We start from the raw sequence: 21,284 nt of genomic DNA, 5'->3' as shown, positions 1-21,284 counted from the left end.
TCTACTAGGGATGCTGAATGTCAAAGCTCATTAGAAAGTCGGCGGTGAAAGGCAGGTGTTATTTGAAAATGTCATCCCTACCGGTTTACCAAGGTGTCTTTCAAGTGCTTACCTGGTGCCCTGTGTGAACTCCCCCGAGACTTCAAAACAAAACTCTCCAGTCAGCTCTGAATATTCAGAGTCACTCCTGAGTGGAACTACAGGTATGAAGATATCTCAAGCCCTGTGGTCCCCAAAGGATGGGACTGGAGACACAAAAGAAAACAAAGATCCTTTGAAAGATACCTTCAACTTAATGCATTTCCTGTCACCCTCCTACATGTCGCTGCATGCCGCAGAGACCCAAGCCATAGAGCTGTCACTGATAAGGTGTGGGATAGCCTGCCCCTATTACTGTTGGTACAGAGCCCCCTCACCCCCCTTTTCACACTTTACCCCCCCCAAACTTTTGGATTCTGGGTGGAACTGGGCTGGAGGGCAGGTGGTGATAAGGGACCTTAGGAGCACCTTAAAGATGCATGATGGAGGCTGACCCAACGGGTTGCCACGCACACCCCTGCCAAGACAAGTACCCCTCATAGCTATGAGGAATGATCACACACTCCTCTAGCCTCTCGCCTTGGCGGAGCGCTTATTCCAATGTTATCTTCGCCACTATACACGTCTTTGCAGCACTGCCCTAGAGGAGCACTCCCATTCTCTCTCGCTCCTTCACTTTCCCTTTCTTTCCCTTCCTTTCCTTTCTTTTCTTGAAATGGCCTATTTTTGTCGCTTCTTCCGCGCCAAAGTTAAGATCCTCCAGAGCACGGCATCTACCTATAAGCACTTGATTTCTGGTATGAAATAACCGGCATCCATAATTCATCCCTCATGCATTTGCATTGAGCTTGGGCGGCACTTGAGTTCCTGGCAAAGCACATCATAGAGTGTTACCTGCCAGGGGGCACACGTGCGTTACCGCGATGCCCCGTCTCTCCGTATTTCTTGTGCTCCCACCCCCATCCCCCCAGATATTCGTCAGGGTGCCCCCTCAAATGGATTTGCCAACAAATAAAAATCGAATGCCATCAGTTTTTAAACATTCCCAGTCATGAAGTGTGTTACTCTGGTAAACCCTTCCAAAGCCACACTCTGTAGAAGGCATGGGAAGCACAGGGAGTGAGTTAGAAATCAAGAAACAGAAGGGGAAAAAAATCTTGTTGCTAGAGGCATGGATTTCTTGATGAACTAGAAATGACTTTGCATTTTTGAGGTTGTCTTCCTTACGGGTCTTTCTTGGCAACATTTGCTGATTGCCCTCTGCCAGACATTTTCATTTATTCGTTGTAGGAAATGCCATCAATGTTTTGGGGGCAGTATGATTGATCCACATTTAAACTGTTGGATTTGTTCATTTCCCATTTTCTGTGAGAAAGAGAACTGTGATTCTCCTGTCTGTTTTGGGCACAAACCAGGAAGAAAAAAAAAGAAACCCAGAAGCACTTTTATTCTAGAGATATGGTGGCTAGAGGGTACTTCTTATTTTTAGCAGCTATTTTTCATTTTTTCCCATGGTCTGTAATGACAGCATTGACTGCTGCATTTGTCCAATCTTGTACTGCTGTATTCTGTGAATTAGATGATTAATCCAGTGTGCATGGAGGATATTCATTTGATACCATTTTTTTTTTCTTTGCTCCAACCATTCAACAGTGACATACTGTTATGCATGATATCGTTCATTTTCATCCCGAATTATACATGATTTGTAAGATATGACATAGCAGAAGGGAAACACACACTCACACACACACACACACACACACACTAAAGGAAACACCTATTTACAAACTCTTTAACTGTGCAGAATGGGTTATATAAGGCCTATCAATTGTGAAACTTATATATGATATACAAACTCATATAGAATAGTTTAGATATCTAATATCTTCATTAACAGTAATACTTTGGATACCGAAAGGGGGATGCTGTTCAAAGTAAAGAGTGTTTATTTGTTACCTGTGCAGGAGAAATATTTTTTCTGAATGGAAGCAGTGAAAACTTGTGTGTTGAAAGTCTAGACTTTTGTACCTGTGTATTTAGTTACCGTAGCAGCTTTCTCTATTAGTTGCAGGCCACACGCTTGATTATTTTGAAAGTGTGACTTGGTGGTGTAATCCATTGTAACCATTCTCGGCGCTTGCGATACAAATTTTGGACTCGAAACAAGAGAAAGGCCATTGCCCGATAACACGTCTCCACATAGATGGAGTCAAAAGCAAGGGTTTTCAAGAGCTAATCATTGATATGAAACAGAACAGAACTTGGCCAAGTGTCCACTATCCCTTGTCTCTTTTCTGCTCTGCTTTCGCCCAATAAATTAACCATCTGTGATTGAATTGACCCTCATCAATGTGTCGCCAGATTCTCGAGCCACAAATTAACCTCGCCATCACATTTTATTCTCCACATGAACAGTCCCACTCTGTTATTGATTTGCTGTCCAGACTGTACATTTCTTTTATTCTTTTGTTCTTTTTTATTGTGACCTCTTAGGTTGTGTGTGTGTGTGTGTGTGTGTGTGTGTGTATGTATGTATATTGGGGATACATTAGTCTGTGTCCAATGGTCTTAGTAGTTGTCAGAAAATAGCTTGTCCTGTGACTCACTTTTCAGACTATTAATAGCCTGTCAAGAAAGAACTTGTTGTACTCAGTGCAATTTTAACATAGACTTGTCAGCAGTACCCCCCAGAGTGCCACATACAGACTGGGCTGATGATGTGGAGCAGGCATGATGTACAGTCTGTATTTAAAAGGTTTTGCTCGTTTAGGAACTTGCAAATTCTGTACTTGTTTTGTTCAGTAGCTTCTGCTCCAAATCCAACTCTGTCTGAGGGAACATTGTATGCAAGCAGACAAAACAATGCATAATTCTGATTATTTTGTGGCATACACACAGATCATACATCAGTAGAAATGTGTATGTCTCTATTTCTTGATAACGTATCTATGGATCTATGCAAGCAAATTTATTGTCTGCATGTAGTGTATTACAGGTAGATGTTAAGACACAAGACTCTGCAGGAAAATGTTTAGAGGTGATTTAGATAACACTCAAGTTGCCATTCTGTTTACTTCAAAGGCTTTGTTCCTTAAATTAGCCAAAAGATTATTCATGCAAATAATTCATCTTCCTTAGATGTGAAATCACACATCAGATTCCTGCCAACAGGGAGTATTTCATTCTTTTTTTTTTTTTTTGACTGTAGAAAATGATTATATTATATGGTAATGATCACAATTAGATGATAATGTTCTTTAAGTGTTTGTGATTCTTTTTTTTTTTTTTTTTGGGGGGGGAATTTCTTTAGAATAGAATGTATTGAGTATGATGTGTGAATTCCTTCATATTGACCTGTTCCAAGCATCCGTATGTGTAATCCTCTCGCACATCAATAGCTTCGTATAAAGTTTTCAAGAAGCGTTTTGAAATATTGTGCATGTGTGTGTGTGTGTGTGTGTGTGTGTGTGTGTGTGTGAGAGAGAGAGAGAGAGAGAGAGAGAGAAAGAGGGAGGAACATTCTGATTAAACTTACACTGTACAATGTGTATATCTGTATGTGATATGGGATGGATTTTTCTCTAAAATGGAAAAAGAAAATTTTGTGCATGGGACAGTGCAAAAGTCCATCTTATCACTTAAGTGAGCCAGGCAGATAACCTTGGTTGTCTTCAGTTTGTCTGTAGCCTACTGAGTCCAGAAGACAAAATACGTAATTGCTACAATAACCAAGTGAAATAATGACAGATTTTCCTCTAGTCCTTTTTAGCAATGCATTGTGGGATTGTGCTGAAAGTTGTTTTACTTTATATTTAACACAAAGTTACCCAAAGTCCTTGAAGATTTCTCCTTACCCCACTTAAAGACCCCCCATTAAGTGTACCCACTATGTCGCAGTTGGAATTCTGTTGTGAAAAGGCTTTATTATATCTTACACATGTTCCTCTTGCTATAACTAGAACTAATCTAACTACTACGCCCTTGCCACTCAGCAATTTTGCATTTGTGTGTGTGTGCACAAATGTCCCTAATGGTTTTTGTTTGTTTAAAATTGTTTTCCCCTTTTTAATTCCTTACATGAAGGCTCTTTGTAAACTTTGGCCTCCTGGTCGGCCCAAAGAGTTTATGTGACAGTTGAAGGGTGTTCATCAGTTTCTGTAGTTGTCTGTCTCCTATGGTCTCATTATCTGTCTGCAGTTCTCCATAGAGTTACAAACCTCAATCCCATTCCAGGAGGGTGACTGGGAAGGCAGGGGATGTCAGAAAGATCATGAAGTGCTGTCCGCATGGCCACATGAGACATGTTAACCCGTTCTTTCTGCCGTTCTCCGAAAAGCTTCAATGCCCCCAAACAAGATTCTTTTTGCCCGTCAACAAAGAACGGACAGGTTGGTAGTCCTCCTGTGCTTCAAAAAGCAATGAAGCATTACATGTATACCTTTCCACGGTCTGCATGTACCATCAAACAATGCGAAATTTATTCTATCGGATGTGAGGTATGAACAGAGCATGTGCTGGGCTGGCAACTTCTTTTGTTATACACTGCTAGAGCACCTGATGAGGTCAGTGAAAGTCAAAATTTAGTGAGCTCAGCTTTGATTGACTAGAGCTTTCTATAGCTCAGTCGGTAGAGTACTGGGCTAGCAATCCAGAGGTCTCGGGTTTGAATCCCGATGGAATCCCATTTTCTTTGCGCATTTTTCCACTAATAATTTTTTGTTTTGTTTTTTTCTGACAAACTTTCTGAAATCCTTGCTTGTGATTGGTTGAGAGCAAACTTGCCTGACAAAACGCTTCATAAATGCCCCCCCCCCCACATTCCCGGTTTCTGTCTATAAGTTGATTCTGCTTGGACCTGGTGTATACTAGGTTCCCGGAGGAAATGGGTTAAGGGATCTTTTTCTTTCTACCGCCATGCCGTGGCATAGCACACATTTTCACCCCCTTGTGATCTAATGTGAGTGATTTGCCTTTACCCCAATGAGCTCACTTTGCTTTTCTTTTTCCTGCAATATTGTAAATACAGCAATAAGGCTGATGGTTTGCAGTTAAGACGGACAGAGTAATGATCAGGATACATGATGTGCATTGAGAATGATTTACCCTCCCCCTTTCATTGACATAATGTAGTGATAAACATACTGTGCACTTTGGTTTAGAATAATGTCGATTCCCTAGAGGACCATGCCACAGAAATGTAATAACCTGGTAGTCTGGTAGAGGGAGGGAGGGAGAGAAAGAGAGAAAGAGAGAGAGAAAGAGAGAGGAGAGAGTTTCTCCCAATTTTGACCATTGAAAAACAGATATTTTCCCAGTGGTAATATTGTGAGCACTGACAAATTCTACTCATTGCTCCATTGACAGTTAAATAACAATACACACTCTTCTGCAATATAGCCCTTTAATTTTACTGTGTGTGAAATTGTATACATGCAACAAAAGCAAAGCCAAGGTACTTCAAAATCAATTGATGGGATACTGAATCAAGGCTTCCAGATAATTTCATGAGCACTGGTTAAATTCACGATTATGGAGCACAGTACTGAATGGAGAAATGTATGTGTGCGCCTCACATTCATGTCGGGATCAGAATCAACATTTTTGCATGTCTTTGAATTTGCGAATAGCACCTGACTCGTGAAATTTGTGAAAATAAAAACCTTGTGAAATATTCAGCGTATACAGTACTCAGTATTCACATGTCATTCTACAAGTAGGACACCCCTGGACAAAACAACATTATATAACCCATTATTTATTTGGTGCACACATACTGTATGTGTATTATGTACAGCATGTGTGTCACTGATATTTTTTAAGGGAAGCAATTTTTTGTGACTGTCAGTTAACCAATATCATTTCACAGCAGGCTTCTTGCACTATGGTATCTCCAGACTGGCTTGATGAAAAACGGGGGAATTTTTGGTAAAAGAAAGATCTAATATATTCCACCACCTGTTTGCAGTATATCCTCCATTGTATAAATAGATACATTTAGATGTTATAGTTGATATTGCTACTAAATAAGATTAAAGGAGAGAGAAAGGGAGAGAGTAAGAGAGAGATAGAGAAATAGATAGAGAGGAGGGGGAAGAGATAGAGAGAGGGGAGAGAGGGAGAGGAGAAGAGAGGGGGAGAGATGGACGGATGGAGAGAGTAAATGCCAACAGGCAAACAGTGAAGGCAGTGCCATTGTAAGGTGCTTATAGTGTTTAAAATGGATGTTGGTCTTTTGGGAATTCATTGATTATGCAAGATACCAGTGTAAAACTGATGTGATTTAATTCTCCACTTTAAAAAGAAAAGGATGATGAGGAAGAAGAAGATAACAGCATAATAAGCAGATTTATCTTTTAAGCCCATCTAGAATATTGGGAGAGGAGACCCCATGTCTGGCGGTCTGGGCTGTGTTTTAATGTACCCCTTTGTCTCTTGGCTCATCACATTTTAACGATGCAAGGTGGAAGATCGTGCAGAGGTGTTAGATGTTTCTTGGTTTGATTTATGGTGGATGGAGTCGAGAGGAGGGGAGTGGGGTTGTGACCGGGTTTTTGAGAGGCATAGGAAGTGAATTGGACCTGATGAGGGGGGAGGAGTTAGCAGTCCAGTTGTCATAGTGACGGCATGAAAATTTTAACTTGTTGTTTTGTGTACCCTCTTTGACCTGAGGAGCCTTGTAGAATAGGATATGAGGCTCCTCTGCTGATGTTGAAATTTTAATGGTCGACGAAGAGCAGGATGCATCATTGTAAAGTCATTGCGAGAAAGCTTCGGATGAGCCATTGATCATATCATATGTGCCAGGCATCTTTGCAAGGAATCGGTGCCCCCTCCCACCCCCACGCACCATACTTTCCCTCTTGTTGTCGGCATGCTGGAATTGGGGATTCCCTTGGGCAGTCTATAAACAAATGCCCCATAGTTTGCCCTTCTATGATATAAATCAGAGCTTACTGTGATGATGGGATGAAATTCATCAAAAACAACCTCAGTTGGGAGTTAGTAAATGTGAACAACTGCAGTACATGTATATGTACGATCAACTAATAGTGTATATTATGGAGTTAGGAGGCATACAAGACATCCAATCTTTGCTGTGTATGAATGCTGCAAAAGCAAAAAGAAAACAAATCATATTGATGTGCATGATAGACTTTATTCAAATCAAGTGCATCACATATGACTAAAGCAATTAAAAAAAGAATCAATTTTGATGGATAGCAACATTGAAATGTGTATGATAAAGATACTAGCTACTGTGGTAGAAGGTCCTTAATTTCAGGCAAGAGAAAATATATGGCGACAAGATATTCCCTGTGAAAAAGCACTGAGCTCTGACTTGCAGAAATCAACGTTTAAAGCATGTTACAAAGGATTCAGTGGTTGAGCATTTGTTTATCACTGAATTGTAGACTGTTGATGTTAGTTGTAAAAACAGGTCAACTCAATACACATGTTTACTGAGTTAATGCCTTTTCCCTCCCAATTGAGTATAGACCTGAAAAGACAGATTTACATCATACGAAGTATGTGCACTCATCATAGTGTGACTATTGCAATTGTAGCCATAGTATGTCAGATGATAAGAGATCTATTTATCTATCTATCTTTCTATCTATCTATCTATCTATCTTTCTATCTATCTATCTATCTATCTATCTATTCATCTACATGTATCTATCTATCTATCTACTCTCTTAATTTCTAGGACTTAAATTTTAAATCTTTCTTACGACTTAAAATATTTTAAGTCTTTAAGACTTATTTTAGGTGGCTTCGATTAAAAGTTGAGTGTCGAAGCTGTTCGCAATCTAAATCTAACAAGGACTTAAACTTTCAGCCAATCAGATGACTTGTAAATGACGTCATGCGCTATCTTGAACCGCCTAAAACCGGAATTGGCGCTGGCCGTCACTTTGCTTCATGCGATGCTAGATAGCGTAGTCATACACACACATTCAGTGCACACTGTACATTGTGCATGTACTATAGTACTTGTACGTACCTACCTACCATCGACCATTTGCAAACAAACGCTATTGACTCGAACAGTTGAGTTGGTCTTGAAGGCAGAAGTCATGCAGGCCGGAGTTTTTTGAGGGCATGATCTGACGGAAGCTTGACCAAGTTGCTTAAAGGTGAGCATATTACTGTATGAATGCTTAAGAATGTGTTTGATAACTCTGGGACTCAGTAACCATGGATAAAAGATGTTAAGATGTGCACTAACCGCCCTACATTTTTGGCGAGTTTGAGCCTTGCCGCTGTATACAGCGCTGTCCATCCCTGAAGCGCCAGTGCTAACGTTAGCTGTTCATGGCTAATGTGTCTATCCAAACATTGTAACAAGTTACATGTAGGCTAACGTTATACTAGTATTGTGGGGGCTCTATTTCGGTGAAACTGCAAATACAAGTGTAATAATACAGGGACTCTTATAAAGCGCCCATTCTACCTAATGATTTACGATGTTGGTGTCTTGACTGAAAGGTAAAGCTATGGGCATAACAGGCTACTGTAGCATAGGCCTAACGGTTAACTGTCGTTAACACTGAGTAACAGTAACAAGTTAGTGTCAGTTCACCCCTTCCTACACTCTTGTAAGGTTTAATTTGTCAATTTCTACGTAGAAAGGCACAGTTCTAGGCCTTATCATGCCCCACTATGCTGTGATAAAATGTAGGGCATATGCTGTTAGATGGGTTTTATTTTTAACGTTGTGTTTAGGCAGGGAGGTGCTCCCTGCTTTAGGCCACCAATAGTACGTAGACCCTATGGGCGCTACAATAGAACTGCGACCAGCCCAAACACGAAGCCCCCTGTGTGATGAGCGCCCCAGGGTTTAGGGCGCCAATGTTGCAATGCCAGTGCATCAGTGGCGTCAAGCTCTGAACTGTAAAAACTTCTATCGCATGGGCCATATTGGCTGACATCACCAATTTCTATTGACTCCCATATTAAAATAGGGGGTCTACAATTAATAAACAGTTTCTGTTCCATTGCATGACTAGGTCTACTGAGTCTGATGTCACAATAAACAATTACCTTTGGCGTGTGCACTCAACACTCTTACTATCAAGCGTGCATCATGTCACTCATTTTACTGGAATAATCAACTTCAATGCTACTTGCACTCGGCTGCGTACATGTGTATGTAATGTGAATGTGCTACTGATTTGCATTCCATGAAAATACTTCTACTATTATTACTACCACTCAGTAGTAGGCCTGGACACCTAGGCCTTATGGTTGCCATTTCTGCACTGAATTCAAGACTCTTTCTTGAACTAGTAAGTCTGTTAGTGTTATTGTTGAAGGCGTTGTATGAAACAAATAATGTATGGGATTAACTCGTGCAATGGAACAAGATTTCGCACCTGGATAAAGGTATTCTACTCCAGTCTTTCTCTTTGTAGCATAATCAATGTGGTGATCTGTGTTTGAGTAGTAGGATCTAGACTTAAAAATTCTACAGATCTACACTTCTGGCTGAGATGTATGCATTAAGCATCACATACACCAGTGAGAGAATGTAGTGAAGTTTTACAATATATGAGGCCTTTTTTTATTTTTTACTTTTAATATTTTTTAAGATAACGGGAATGCAAATTACCTGTTATTTGTCAATTTGTACTCCAAGGAGTACTCTGTCAGGACTATCCCTTCTTGGTGTTTAGATATGCAAGACATCCCTGGTATTTCTAAAAATTGATTTTAACAATAACATCTGAAACAAAAATCAGAGATATCGGTCTCATTTTTTCCTCCAGCATGAAATACAACCCTCGAGACCAATAAGAAATAATTAATTACATAAAAATCTAGAAATGTGGCTATGGCGACCGTTTATACCCCCGAAGCATATTTGTTTTCTTCCTTTTTTTTTTTGTCAAGCGTTTCTGTTTTTCATTTTCCACTTCCTCATCACTGATATTTCACAGTTTTTGTGTTTATTTTCAGATCAATACGGACTTTGCCCAGTTGTACCGAGAAAAGTGCAGGAGATGGTGAACAGATGGGGGCCATTTTACGTCAATAGAATCTTGCACTTGCCAAGCGAAACCACCCTTAGTTGCAAGACATCGTAAGAAGATGTGAAGACATGGATGGAGACAGTAAGTCCTTCCGCCAGTCCTCATAGATCTTGTGGCATTGATTATAATTACTGGAACAATTTCTGTCCAAAGTGTAAGAGTAAAACTTACTCATTTGTTTATGCTTCATTGCTATTACACCTTTCAGGAAAGTGAATGTGTACGAGTTTGCTCTTCATAGACTGATATTGATAATAAGTCGAAAACTGAATGTTAGGGATTGTCAGAGCTGATACAATACGTCATATCTAATATGTTAAAGAGAATGGGTGAAATACTTAAAGTTGAAAAAAAAAATTGTGTTGTGTTCCATTCTATAGGAATTTTGTGGAATGTCACTACTTGCAGCGATGCTTCACAGACCCAACATCCCCATGTAGAAGAAAGGGAGAGGACCTCTCATGCTCCCGAGGGATGCCCAGCAGTACCTGGTGCAGAATGACTATGTGCCTGTAAGTACAGTATATGCTTAATGTTTATAGACTTGAAATCAGTTTATGATCAAATCATTGAGCTTCCAATTTTGAGAATTATCAATATGCATGTTTCATTGGGCTTTTAAGTACCAGCTCATGTTTAGAGAAGAATATTTGAGCTTCGTATCTTACAAAGCAAGACTCGTGTAGAATCTGCATGTACTCAGTAACAGGTGGAATTTAAAAATCTGAATTTCTCATGCTGTCGTGAGAAATGCAAAGTTTTCTTCTCTGATATATCAGTGTTTTTGAAGCGATTCTTCTCAAACAAACTTTAGAACATTCAGCAATGAGTATTGTGTAGGGGTATCTACCGTGTTTTGACAGTTTTCTTTTAAATTCATTAAATTACGGATTAAAAATGCATGCTGACTTCTATTGATTTGTAATAATATGTACATCAAATATCTTATGAGTCTGGAACATGTAAATATCAAGTAGGCCCCACCCCGATGATGGCAAAAAGTAATCTGATTTCTGGGAATTTTTTTCAAGGCTTTGAGGTTTACCAGATGAGACAAAATGTTTTAAAATAATATGTTCCGAAATATATCAGAAATATTTACTTGTACATCACAAACTAAAAGTTATGTGATGAATATGTTATTAGTACATTGTATTTAAGATCAATATGTAAAATTATATTTTAATATTTTTTCCCTCCAGAGTGCCCTCTCACTGAGAACTTAACTTCCCTCTATGTTAAGCAAAGTTTATTTGATAATAATTGTAGCCTTTGTCATTTGCTCAAACGATTCAAGTGAAATTTAGTTCGAAATATCAGTAGTGCTATACATGTTTAATCTCTTTTCAGGTAGGAACCAATGTTCATGGCATTGCTGATGCAGAGACTCCAACCCCAGCCCCAAGCATCTTCTGATCTGGAGATTCTCCCACCTGAAAGCCCTAGCAAACGGGAAACGCCAAGTTGATCTGCGCGAAACGTATACATCACGAGCGAGAAGCGCGAAGTTCAGTGATGCTAAAGATGCCACCTTCAGCCAGCCCTGCTTAGTCAGATAAGGGAGTGACTAGACGTACATCAAGTATTTTCTCATCCTGGACAAGACCATACTAAGTCCAGGCTGGAGATGACCGGAAGCAAGAATTTGACAGACTCTTTAAAGCCCACTGTGTCTTCATCGTCAAATATGCTTGGGTGCTTGAAGCATTCTTTGATTTTGTGGCGGCATATTCATGTCACTGCTACAATCCCAAGTGAGGGCTTCGTTCTGGGCATTAGCCACGAACTTCAAGAACACGTCAGTGTATGATGCTAGTAAGATTTTCCGACATTGTGCCACAAACCCATGCACACAAGAAGCATATCTGACTTGCCCTGGTTGTAGTAAAGTTTCCTTGTAATTTTTTTTTTGTGTGCATTTTTAAATGAAAATAACACAATAAGGAAAGTTAATGCCGCAATGTTTCCTTTAGAGGTGCTATCATGTATGTGTGTGCCTCACTTTTGCATTTGCATTGCTACGTGAACATTTCAACAATATTTCTTAAAGTTTTCTTAATTTTTGGTGAATTCTTAAATCAAAGTAACACAGGTAAAATGCTGCAATGTTTCCTTTGAAGATACTATCATGCATAATGTTTGACTCATGGATATTGAGTTATGTTATGTGTGCCTCACTTTTCCATTTATATTGAGCTACAAATCCATGCACACAAGAAGCATGTCTGTCATGCCCTGGTTGTAGTAAAGTTTCCTTGTAATTTTTTTTTTGTGTGCATTTTTAAATGAAAATAACACAATAAGGAAAGTTAATGCCGCAATGTTTCCTTTAGAGGTGCTATCATGTATGTGTGTGCCTCACTTTTGCATTTGCATTGCTACGTGAACATTTCAACAATATTTCAAGTTTTTATACATGTCCAGTTTCAATTTATTTATTGTTCATCTTTGGCTTGTTTTCTGTATATTATGTCTGGTTGATGATGAAAAAAAAAAAGTAATGCCAGATCCGCATTGATTTAAATTGAAAGAAGAAAGTTTAAGTTCCCCTGAACACTTTTGTAATTATTCAACGATTGCCTAATTTTCATCACTCCCACAGTGTTGTTGAGCCATTGTCCATCACATTTATTGAGCGCTGATTTGTTGCTATTTTCATTATGACGTTGTGGCTAAACACTTTAATATGAAACTCTCTATTTATAAAGAAATAAACTTTGGTTTTCCAGCCAAAGTATGTGCTTGAACCCACGAGGAAGGATAGATTCAGTGCAGATGGGCACCTTAAACAAATTTAGAGCATTTGACTTGAAATTTGGCACACATGACCACTATGGTATATAGATATGGAAACAATGTGGTGAGCAATGCATTGCCATGGTAACAGCTTTTTTTAAACCAAAAAACATACAAAAATATTGTGGATTCAGCTAACTTCCTTTAGTCTTCGAGCATTTAGCTAGAAATTTGGCACAAAAGACCACTGTGGTATGTAGATGTGTAAACGTATTCTTTCGTAAGTGTCGATCAATGTGTTGCCATGGTAACAGCATATTTTGAATGAAAATCATACAAAAAATATTGTGGATTCAGTTAACTCCCTCACTCTTTGAGTAATTGGCTTGACATTTGGCACATGCAACAACTTTAGCATATACATGTGCAAACTTAATCTTTCATCAATGGTGAACAATGCATTGCCATGGTAACAGCATCTTTTCACTAAAATGCATACAAAGATATTGTGGATTCATGTAACAACCTCAGTCTTTGAGCATTTAGCTTGAAATTTGGCACACCTGACCACTATGGTACGTACATGTGCAAACTTAACCTTTCGTCATTGTTGATCATTGTGTTGCCATGGTAACAACATAGTTTGAATGAAAATCATACAAAAACATTTTGGATTCAGGTAACTCCCTCAGTCTTTGAGCATTTGGCTTGAAATTTGGCACATGCAACCATTGTAGTTCAGAAATATGCAAACTTCATATTTCATCATTGTTAAACAATGTGTTGCCATGGTAACGGTGCATTTTCAATGAAAATCATACAAACATTTCGATTCTCCTGTCTCTGTTTAGAGCATTTTGGCTTCAAATTTGGCACATGTTACCTCTACATTACCTAGATGTGCAAAAAATCTTTTGTCAGTGTGGAAAATGTGTTGCCATGGTAACAGTATATTTTGCATGAAAATGATACTCTAATGTGAATTCAACTAAACCCCTCACCCTTTTAGCATTTAGCTTGAAATTTGGCACATATGACGGCTATGATATAGGGCCTATAGTTGTGCAAACTTCATTTTTTTCTTAATGTCCAACATTGTGTTGCCATGGTTACACAATTTTTAGTAAAGACCATAGAAATCGTCAGGTTATTTATCTTGCTCACTCAGTTTTTGAGCACTTGATTTGAGAGGTGGAACAGTGCATTGCCATGGTAATTTTTTTCTTTATTAAAAAGTAAGAAAAAATAATCCTGGTTGAGCTAATTCCCTCAATTGTGGGTGGGGGTATATTAATCACAATGAGTGATAATTCTAGTTAAAAATTCAGATTGCATCACTTCAACATAGTGCTTTGTTACGAGATATGACATCAAAGTAATTAAGAAACTAGTGGTCCATCTCACTTGAACAGTCTCTTGAGATGGTTCCCTGTCATCAGTTGAGATGGATTCTTAAATATCAATAGATTAAGCAGGAATTTGTATATTCTTTTGTCAAACATTTTGTCTACCAAAATGCAGTATGGAAATGTACTTATGTAAATCCATTTCAGACAATCGATATTCAAGGAATTTTAGAAGTAATTTTAGAATTTAATTGTTATTTGAGCTTCTTAACGTTTTAAGGTGAATTTACTTCAGAGTTTACATAGATCTTGCTCCCTACTGTTGTATGTAATACAGTTTGGATTCAATTGTAAATTTTCCCTACGGAATAGTGGAAAAATTAGGGAAGTCTGGTAAGAAATAAGGAAATGTAACACGTTTTCAGAAAACATTTCTTGACTAGTCCGTATGAATATGCAAATACATGCAGGTGAAAAGTGTAAAAATATTTTGAAGGAATGACATCAATTCCCTCATTTGGACGTTCATAAAGACTGGACAAGATCTGTTTTCTGGAAATGTGTGAAATTGAAAAGAGGCATATCTTCCTTATTTCGTAGCTGATTTTCATAGTCTTTACACCATTCTGTGTAGGGAAATTTCTTCTCTTTTCTAATTTGATTACACTAATTTTGGCCTTTACTTCCCTCTTGATTAAATTTATACTATGCATCATTCCAAAAAATCAAATAATTCTTTAAATTGCATGCATGGGACGTACAAAGCGTGTAAATCTAAACGTCAACTTAATGGAGGCTGTATTGTTTATTACACAGCATCATTTCTAAAATTTAAGTTATTAGAATTCATATATAATCTTATATTTGTTCATAGTTTCCATCTTAAGACTTAACGATGCTCACCAGGGAAAGAAATACATAAAATGAAAGTGAATCGAGTCGTATGGAGTCATCTTGCAAGATTTAAAAAAAAAAAGTGAAAAAAAGTAATCTATTTGGCAATGAAGGTTCCAGTCGTCTAGTAACTTGTTTACAGAACACAGTGAAAGAAGCATCAGTAACATGAATGTGAAGATGTGACCATCTGAGACTATTGCAAAATATGCTCTGTTTTCATCATGTCGTATTTCATTTTTTCTGGAGCCTACATGTGTATGACAATCATCTGTATATTTTGTAACTTATCGATGTTTGTGAAAAATGCATCAGTTTGATTTTGTTAAAATAAATAGACCTTTACATGTGAAGAAAGTGCATCAATTGGCTGTCATTTTCAGTAGTCTGAGTTTAAATCCATGATGGATTTATTTGAAATAAATCCAAGGAAGGCTTAAAATAAGTCTTTCGTCGCTTAAAATAAGTCTTTCGTCGTTTAAATCCAAGCTGGATTTATTCTAAAAACAAGTCTAAGAAAGATTTAAATGTAATCTAATAAGACTTAAAAAATAAATCCTATAGACTTGAAATTTAAGTCGAACATAGACTTAAATTTTTAAATCCTAGCTAAGACTTACTTTTAAGTCCTAAGGTTTTGTCTGTATTTACAGTCCGCTAGGACTTAAAGAAATAAATCCTTAGGACTTGAAAATAAATCCTAGAAATTAAGAGAGTATCTCTCTAACTATCTATCTATCTACCTATCTATCTATTTACCTATTTGTATCTATCTATGATCTATCTATCTAGGATCTATTTATATCTATCTGTATATCTATCTATCTATCTGTCTGTCTAGCTATCTGTCTGTCCAGCTATCTATCTGTCTGTCTGTCTATCTATCTATATATCCATCTATCTATCTGTCTATCTATCTATCTATCTATCTATCTATCTATCTATCAATCTATGTAATAATATTATACATACACACAGTATGTTTTGTTGTTGCTTTTGTTAAACTAAGTGTAAAGGCCTGCAACAAATTGTGTAAATCTCTCTATCAGTAAATGAGGATGGTCTTCTTTTTCTATGAGGTGGCAGGTGTGATATAAAGCGAGATCACTTCAACAGTTTCGTTATCCTGGCTATTGTAAGCAGCACATTAAACATGTGCATATCATTTCATTCCAGTTGAAATGCATACTGTACATGTAGACAACATCAACCCAACAATGGCAAGCAGAGCTATCGTGTTACCAAGCTGCACAAAAACAATTAATTTCCTCTCTTCATCTAATCCTGCCTCAGTCAGTGAATCTACTTAACTCTACATTGTCATAAAAAATCTCATTTATGGCCTCAACCCTGTGCACACAAAGGGCTCTTGTGAATAATGTATCATGGAATTGTGCGAGATATAAATTCGCGAACTAATGAGCTGACATCCGTTAACGAATATTGGAGTTAATTTCCCCAGCACAATGGGAGAAGGAAGAATAAAAGCACCACCTTTCGTTCAGCCGCCGTCGATAAAGGTTAGGTAGTTGCGCAATGCCACTTGAGGGGGATATGAGGTGAACAATTAAATGCTGTAAATCATTTAATGATTATTCTTTTTGTGTTGCCAGCCTTCTTTGTTTTGTTTAGTTTACTTTTTTTAACCTTTGTTCTCCTGTGGGTATCTGCACAACATGGCTGGTGTTAATGAAGCAGCGATATCTCACAGGCACATTGAGTAGACTGTCCAACTGTGATAATTTGTCTGCCTGTAGAAAGTACAGACCCAGGGTACTCCTGTGATTAGTAAGAAATGGTCCATGATAGGAGCGATTTAACAATTACCTGAAGTAAACAAACTTGCATTCTTATCATTGTCTACACTCTTATTTCTGCCGAGTCAAAATTTCAACTCTGAATCCGAGTCAAAAACTTTTCACTCCGATCCGTGTAAATTTAACACCAACCGTGTACTTCTGACTCAAATCCGAGTTATCATTTTGGTTATCGGACTTTTTACGCCTGCGCAGAGTCACATCAGAAATACCCAGCGCGGTGTACATGACATACACGCGCTACAATTGGACAAAACATGTCATGTGTCCTATGTGACGTAGTACCCCCATGGAAAAAAAAAAGGCGTCATTTCTCGACGATCCGCCGCGGCCGTGAGATGTCTTGCAACTTTTTGTCTTCAAGATGGACAATTTTGTGTGCACTTTTCTAGAGGAATGCGGAATGGAGGAATACATAGGAGTTTTTATCGGTGAGTATCCACCTCATTCACAACACTCATATAAATAATTGCCTGAAACATGGTCTAAACAGTCAGTTTTGTTTAGGGCAAAATGAGCTTTCGACACGGACACATTGACTGGTAATGGCGTAGCCGTAGGCGGCCGTACGGTAGCTCGTACCTTTATTGTACGTAGCCCTGGGCTATATGCTATACGTTAGAACCAATCTACAATAGATGTGAACCTACCTAGCTACACCTCCACTGTGCATGCATAAAATACACATAGTACGATCTTGATTGCTAATTCGAGCTACCGTACGGCAGCATACGGCGACGCCATTACCAGTCAATGTGTCCGTGTCGAAAGTTCATTTTGCCCTAAATAAAACTGACTGTTAAGACCATGTTTCAGGCAATTATTTATATGATTGTTGTGAATGAGGTGGGTATTCACCGATGAAAACTTCTATGTATTCCTCCATTCCCATTCCTCTACAAAAGAGCACACCTAATCCGAGTCATTACTACATAAAAATGGGTTACTTACAATGCGGGAAACGACACCGTATCAGAGTGAAATTGTGATCTTTTGATTCGGAAATCCCTGTCATTTTGCTGGAATAGATTGCACCTAACAGACCCCATTTCCGAGTCAAATTTGACACTTTCCGAGTTAATTTGACGCTACAGAAATGACTCAGAAAGTGACTCGGAATCCGAGAGAAATCATCTGACTCGGAAGTCCGAGTAGCTTTCACTCGGAAGGAGTTGACTCCCAGCTGGCGCCATTTCCGAGTCACATTTCACACTTTCCGAGTTATTTTTGACGCCGCAGAAATAAGAGTGTTTATCTTTTAGTGATCGTGAATTCTGTAATCTCATTGGTCAATCAACCACTGAATATATCCCGTATTCCGTGATAAGGTCATATTGTGCGCATGCGCTAAATCCACCACTGAATATATTCCGTATTCCGTGATATGACGTCATATTACACCGCTAGCTGCGCGTGTACCAAAGACGCTTATAGGAAAGTGCGCGCTAATCCTGTACAAAACAAATGGACAGCGCGTGGTCCTCAAGCGTATTACGCACATACCTGAGACCACTAGACGCTTGATAAACGGCAACAGCAACTTACGTATCTGGCTACTGCAGTATCTTATGGCTTGTACGTATTTGTACATTGTATGCGCGCATACAGTAATCAGCTCGCGAGACGTAGGCCTATAGTCAACATGGTCATGGCTGACAGCCGGCGATTTCAACATCATTCACGAGGGGAAATCAGCGAGAAGAAGGTTAGCACTTACACTAAAAGATAAAATCGTTACCCCCTGCTTGTTCTTACGAAATACGGGAAATATCTACGGTCTGGGGCCATATTCCATTCGGCCTTCGGCCTCATGGAATATGGCACCAGACCGTAGATATTTGCCCGTATTTCGTGAACAAGCAGGGGATAACTAATAATATTCAAAGTCATCTGGGAACAATTACTTATGTGCAGATGTTATGTGGGACTGAAATACTATTTGGCATGTTTAATCACAATTTCTGCTCAATAAAGAGACCATTAACAATATTTTATTAGTATTGATATCGCTTATCAAGACGTTAAACACATATAGATACAATTTATATTTCTTATTTTCATAGCTCTTTCCCCCCTGAATATATGAGTATAGAGGAGAGATGATTGTTCAAGATTTGACAGTCGAAAGCTTGTGAACAGGTGATAACATGTATAGTCTGATGTAGAATATACGCAGGAGCATTCAAAGGTTTGTATTTGAACAAGAATATTCCTCCTGACACTTAAGTCTGTGTTGCAAGTTTCTAAAGAAAGGTCACTATGTGTTTCTGTTATTAGAAAATGCCATGATATGAATTACCAAAGTGATTCTGAACATATGATATTTATGACATCGTATTAGAATACAATACTGATGCTGGCAAAATACTGGCCAGGTAGATGGGAGCCTTTGGAATATGTGTACTCAAGTTTTGATTGCAATCTTCAGCCAGATGGGATGTGAAGTGATCAATTGGGAACATTAGCAACTTAGTGAGGACTAAGAAGAAAGCATTGCCCAAGCTTTTCAGCCTGTCTCACCTGACATAAGGATAGGAACATTATGCCTGATAAAAATTGTACATTTGCAGGCCAAGGATTTCACGGGAAATACTGCAAAAGAATTCATAAGAAGGTATCTTAATAAAACAACAACTATCAAGGAACATGAATCTAAAAGATCAGAGAGTGATAGAAGGAAAATTATGTGAAGTACCATGACAGAATCTGCCCTGACATCCATGAGCCCAAAGGAAGGTGTTAAGATTTAACTTATTCGCAGAGAGATTGTATACAGGGAAAGAATTTGAGAAAAGCAGATCTTTGAAATATTGCACACCATGATGTATACATGTAGAATACAACAGGTTGAATTGCAAGATGTAATGCATGATAATTAATTTCATGTCTATTTTAGTGTATTGGTCAATTTTGATTTTAGAAGATTGATGACCTGCTTTGTATAGATGTCCGATACTTTTAGATTTACTGCTGGGAAATATTGCATGATTATATGAATAGATTTCATTACACACAAGTTTAAGAGAAAGAAGTGCAAGTGAACAAGATAACGTTTATAGCAAGATATACTGAAAAAAGGGAAGAAGGTTATGGTAGCACCAATGGAATGGAAAAGATAGGGAAATACAGACAGATAAAAGTGATATTAGCAAGGTTTTGCCCAAATAAGCATATATTGATGACTTAACAATGTACCAATATGAATCTGGAGAATTTGATAGCTAGAATTGAAAAATAAATTAGAAAGAGGAGAGAAAGAGAGAGAGATTGAATTAAAGAAGAAAAGAGACAGATAAAGACAGAGAGAGAAAGAAACAGAAAGAGAGAGAGAGAGAGGGAGGGAGAGAGAGAGAGATAGAAAAGGAGAGAGTGATGGGAAGAGAATGAGATACGGTGCTCCGTGAATCAAGCTGCGATTTCTCCAGCCACACAGAACTTCCTTCCGGGAGAGACTTCCGCCTAATCTCCTTTCTTCCCATGATTGATGCGGGGATCCTACTGATTATAATTAACTGACAAATGAACCTGATCCAACACACTCCCTCCAGTGCACACACATCCAAAGAAAACCAATTTCTCTTTCTTTTTCTCCTCAAAATTATGATGATCTGTGAGTTAGAGACTCTTTATTGATACCAGTTATCTTTTCTGAGTATCAAGGGCTTTAGGTGATATTCAGGGTTTTTACATTACTGGTTCCAGTCCATTTTCTGTGTTCTTTTCTTTAATTCTTTGTCTTTCCTCTCTCTCATATGATAAATGAATCTGTGCATCTACACACAGCCACCTTTCGTGTTTAAAAGCTACTCCCTGTTGTAACTTTAACATGTAAGAATTGAAAACATAAGTTGTATGGGTGCAGTGTAATTTATATGGAGATAAACCTGATCAAATCTCTGATAATTCTTGCAGTATATTGCATAGCAGCAACCCATCTTTCAAAACGTTTCATTTGTCAAACTCTTTTGCTATACCTGGTAATTGGCCTGTGAATGTAATAACTCACAAATTATCTTTCTCTGATGTTATAAATCAAGCTCTGCTCACTGATTTTATTTTAATCTACAGTCATGAGATGTACACAGCATCACACAATACAATGAAAAATGTACCTGTGGAGGTTTTCTCTACATGTCATTGCCTCTGCTCTTTAAATGTCAAGTGTGTTGTTAAGGATTACTCATGTTTCTCTTCAGAGCATAACAGAGGCATAACATAACAAAATTCATCACTCTGAGGGACCTGCTGTATATGCTATCCTGGTGCTCAGCAGCAGTCTCTGCAGTCCTTGATAACTTTGGTTGCTGGGCAACCTCTGTGATAATTTCTTTAGAAAAACCAAAAACAAAAATGCTTCTTGTGAGAAGTTACAAGCTTCAAGGTGTCAAATGAATACAGATGTTTTGGAAAGGTCA

The 21,284-nt window shown here is 38.3% G+C and overlaps 1 protein-coding gene and 1 long non-coding RNA gene across 2 annotated transcripts in view; both read left to right on the top strand.

The window, feature by feature from the left end:
- Positions 1-21,284, top strand: part of LOC139734860 (cytosolic carboxypeptidase 6-like) — a 111,486-nt gene that overhangs the window by 27,921 nt on the left and 62,281 nt on the right. The window lies entirely within an intron of this gene.
- On the top strand, positions 10,025-12,093 carry LOC139734859 (uncharacterized). The gene is made up of 3 exons (XR_011711188.1): positions 10,025-10,157; positions 10,457-10,588; positions 11,427-12,093. It is a non-coding gene; the product is annotated as an uncharacterized lncRNA (long non-coding RNA).

Source organism: Diadema antillarum, unplaced genomic scaffold (assembly GCF_040938485.1).
Source record: "Diadema antillarum isolate AM-2024a unplaced genomic scaffold, OU_Dant_1.0 seq00000550_RagTag, whole genome shotgun sequence".
NCBI classification, from domain to species: Eukaryota; Metazoa; Echinodermata; class Echinoidea; order Diadematoida; family Diadematidae; genus Diadema; species Diadema antillarum.
Note: the sequence above shows the minus strand (reverse complement) of the source record. Positions and strands in the feature narration are given on the sequence as shown.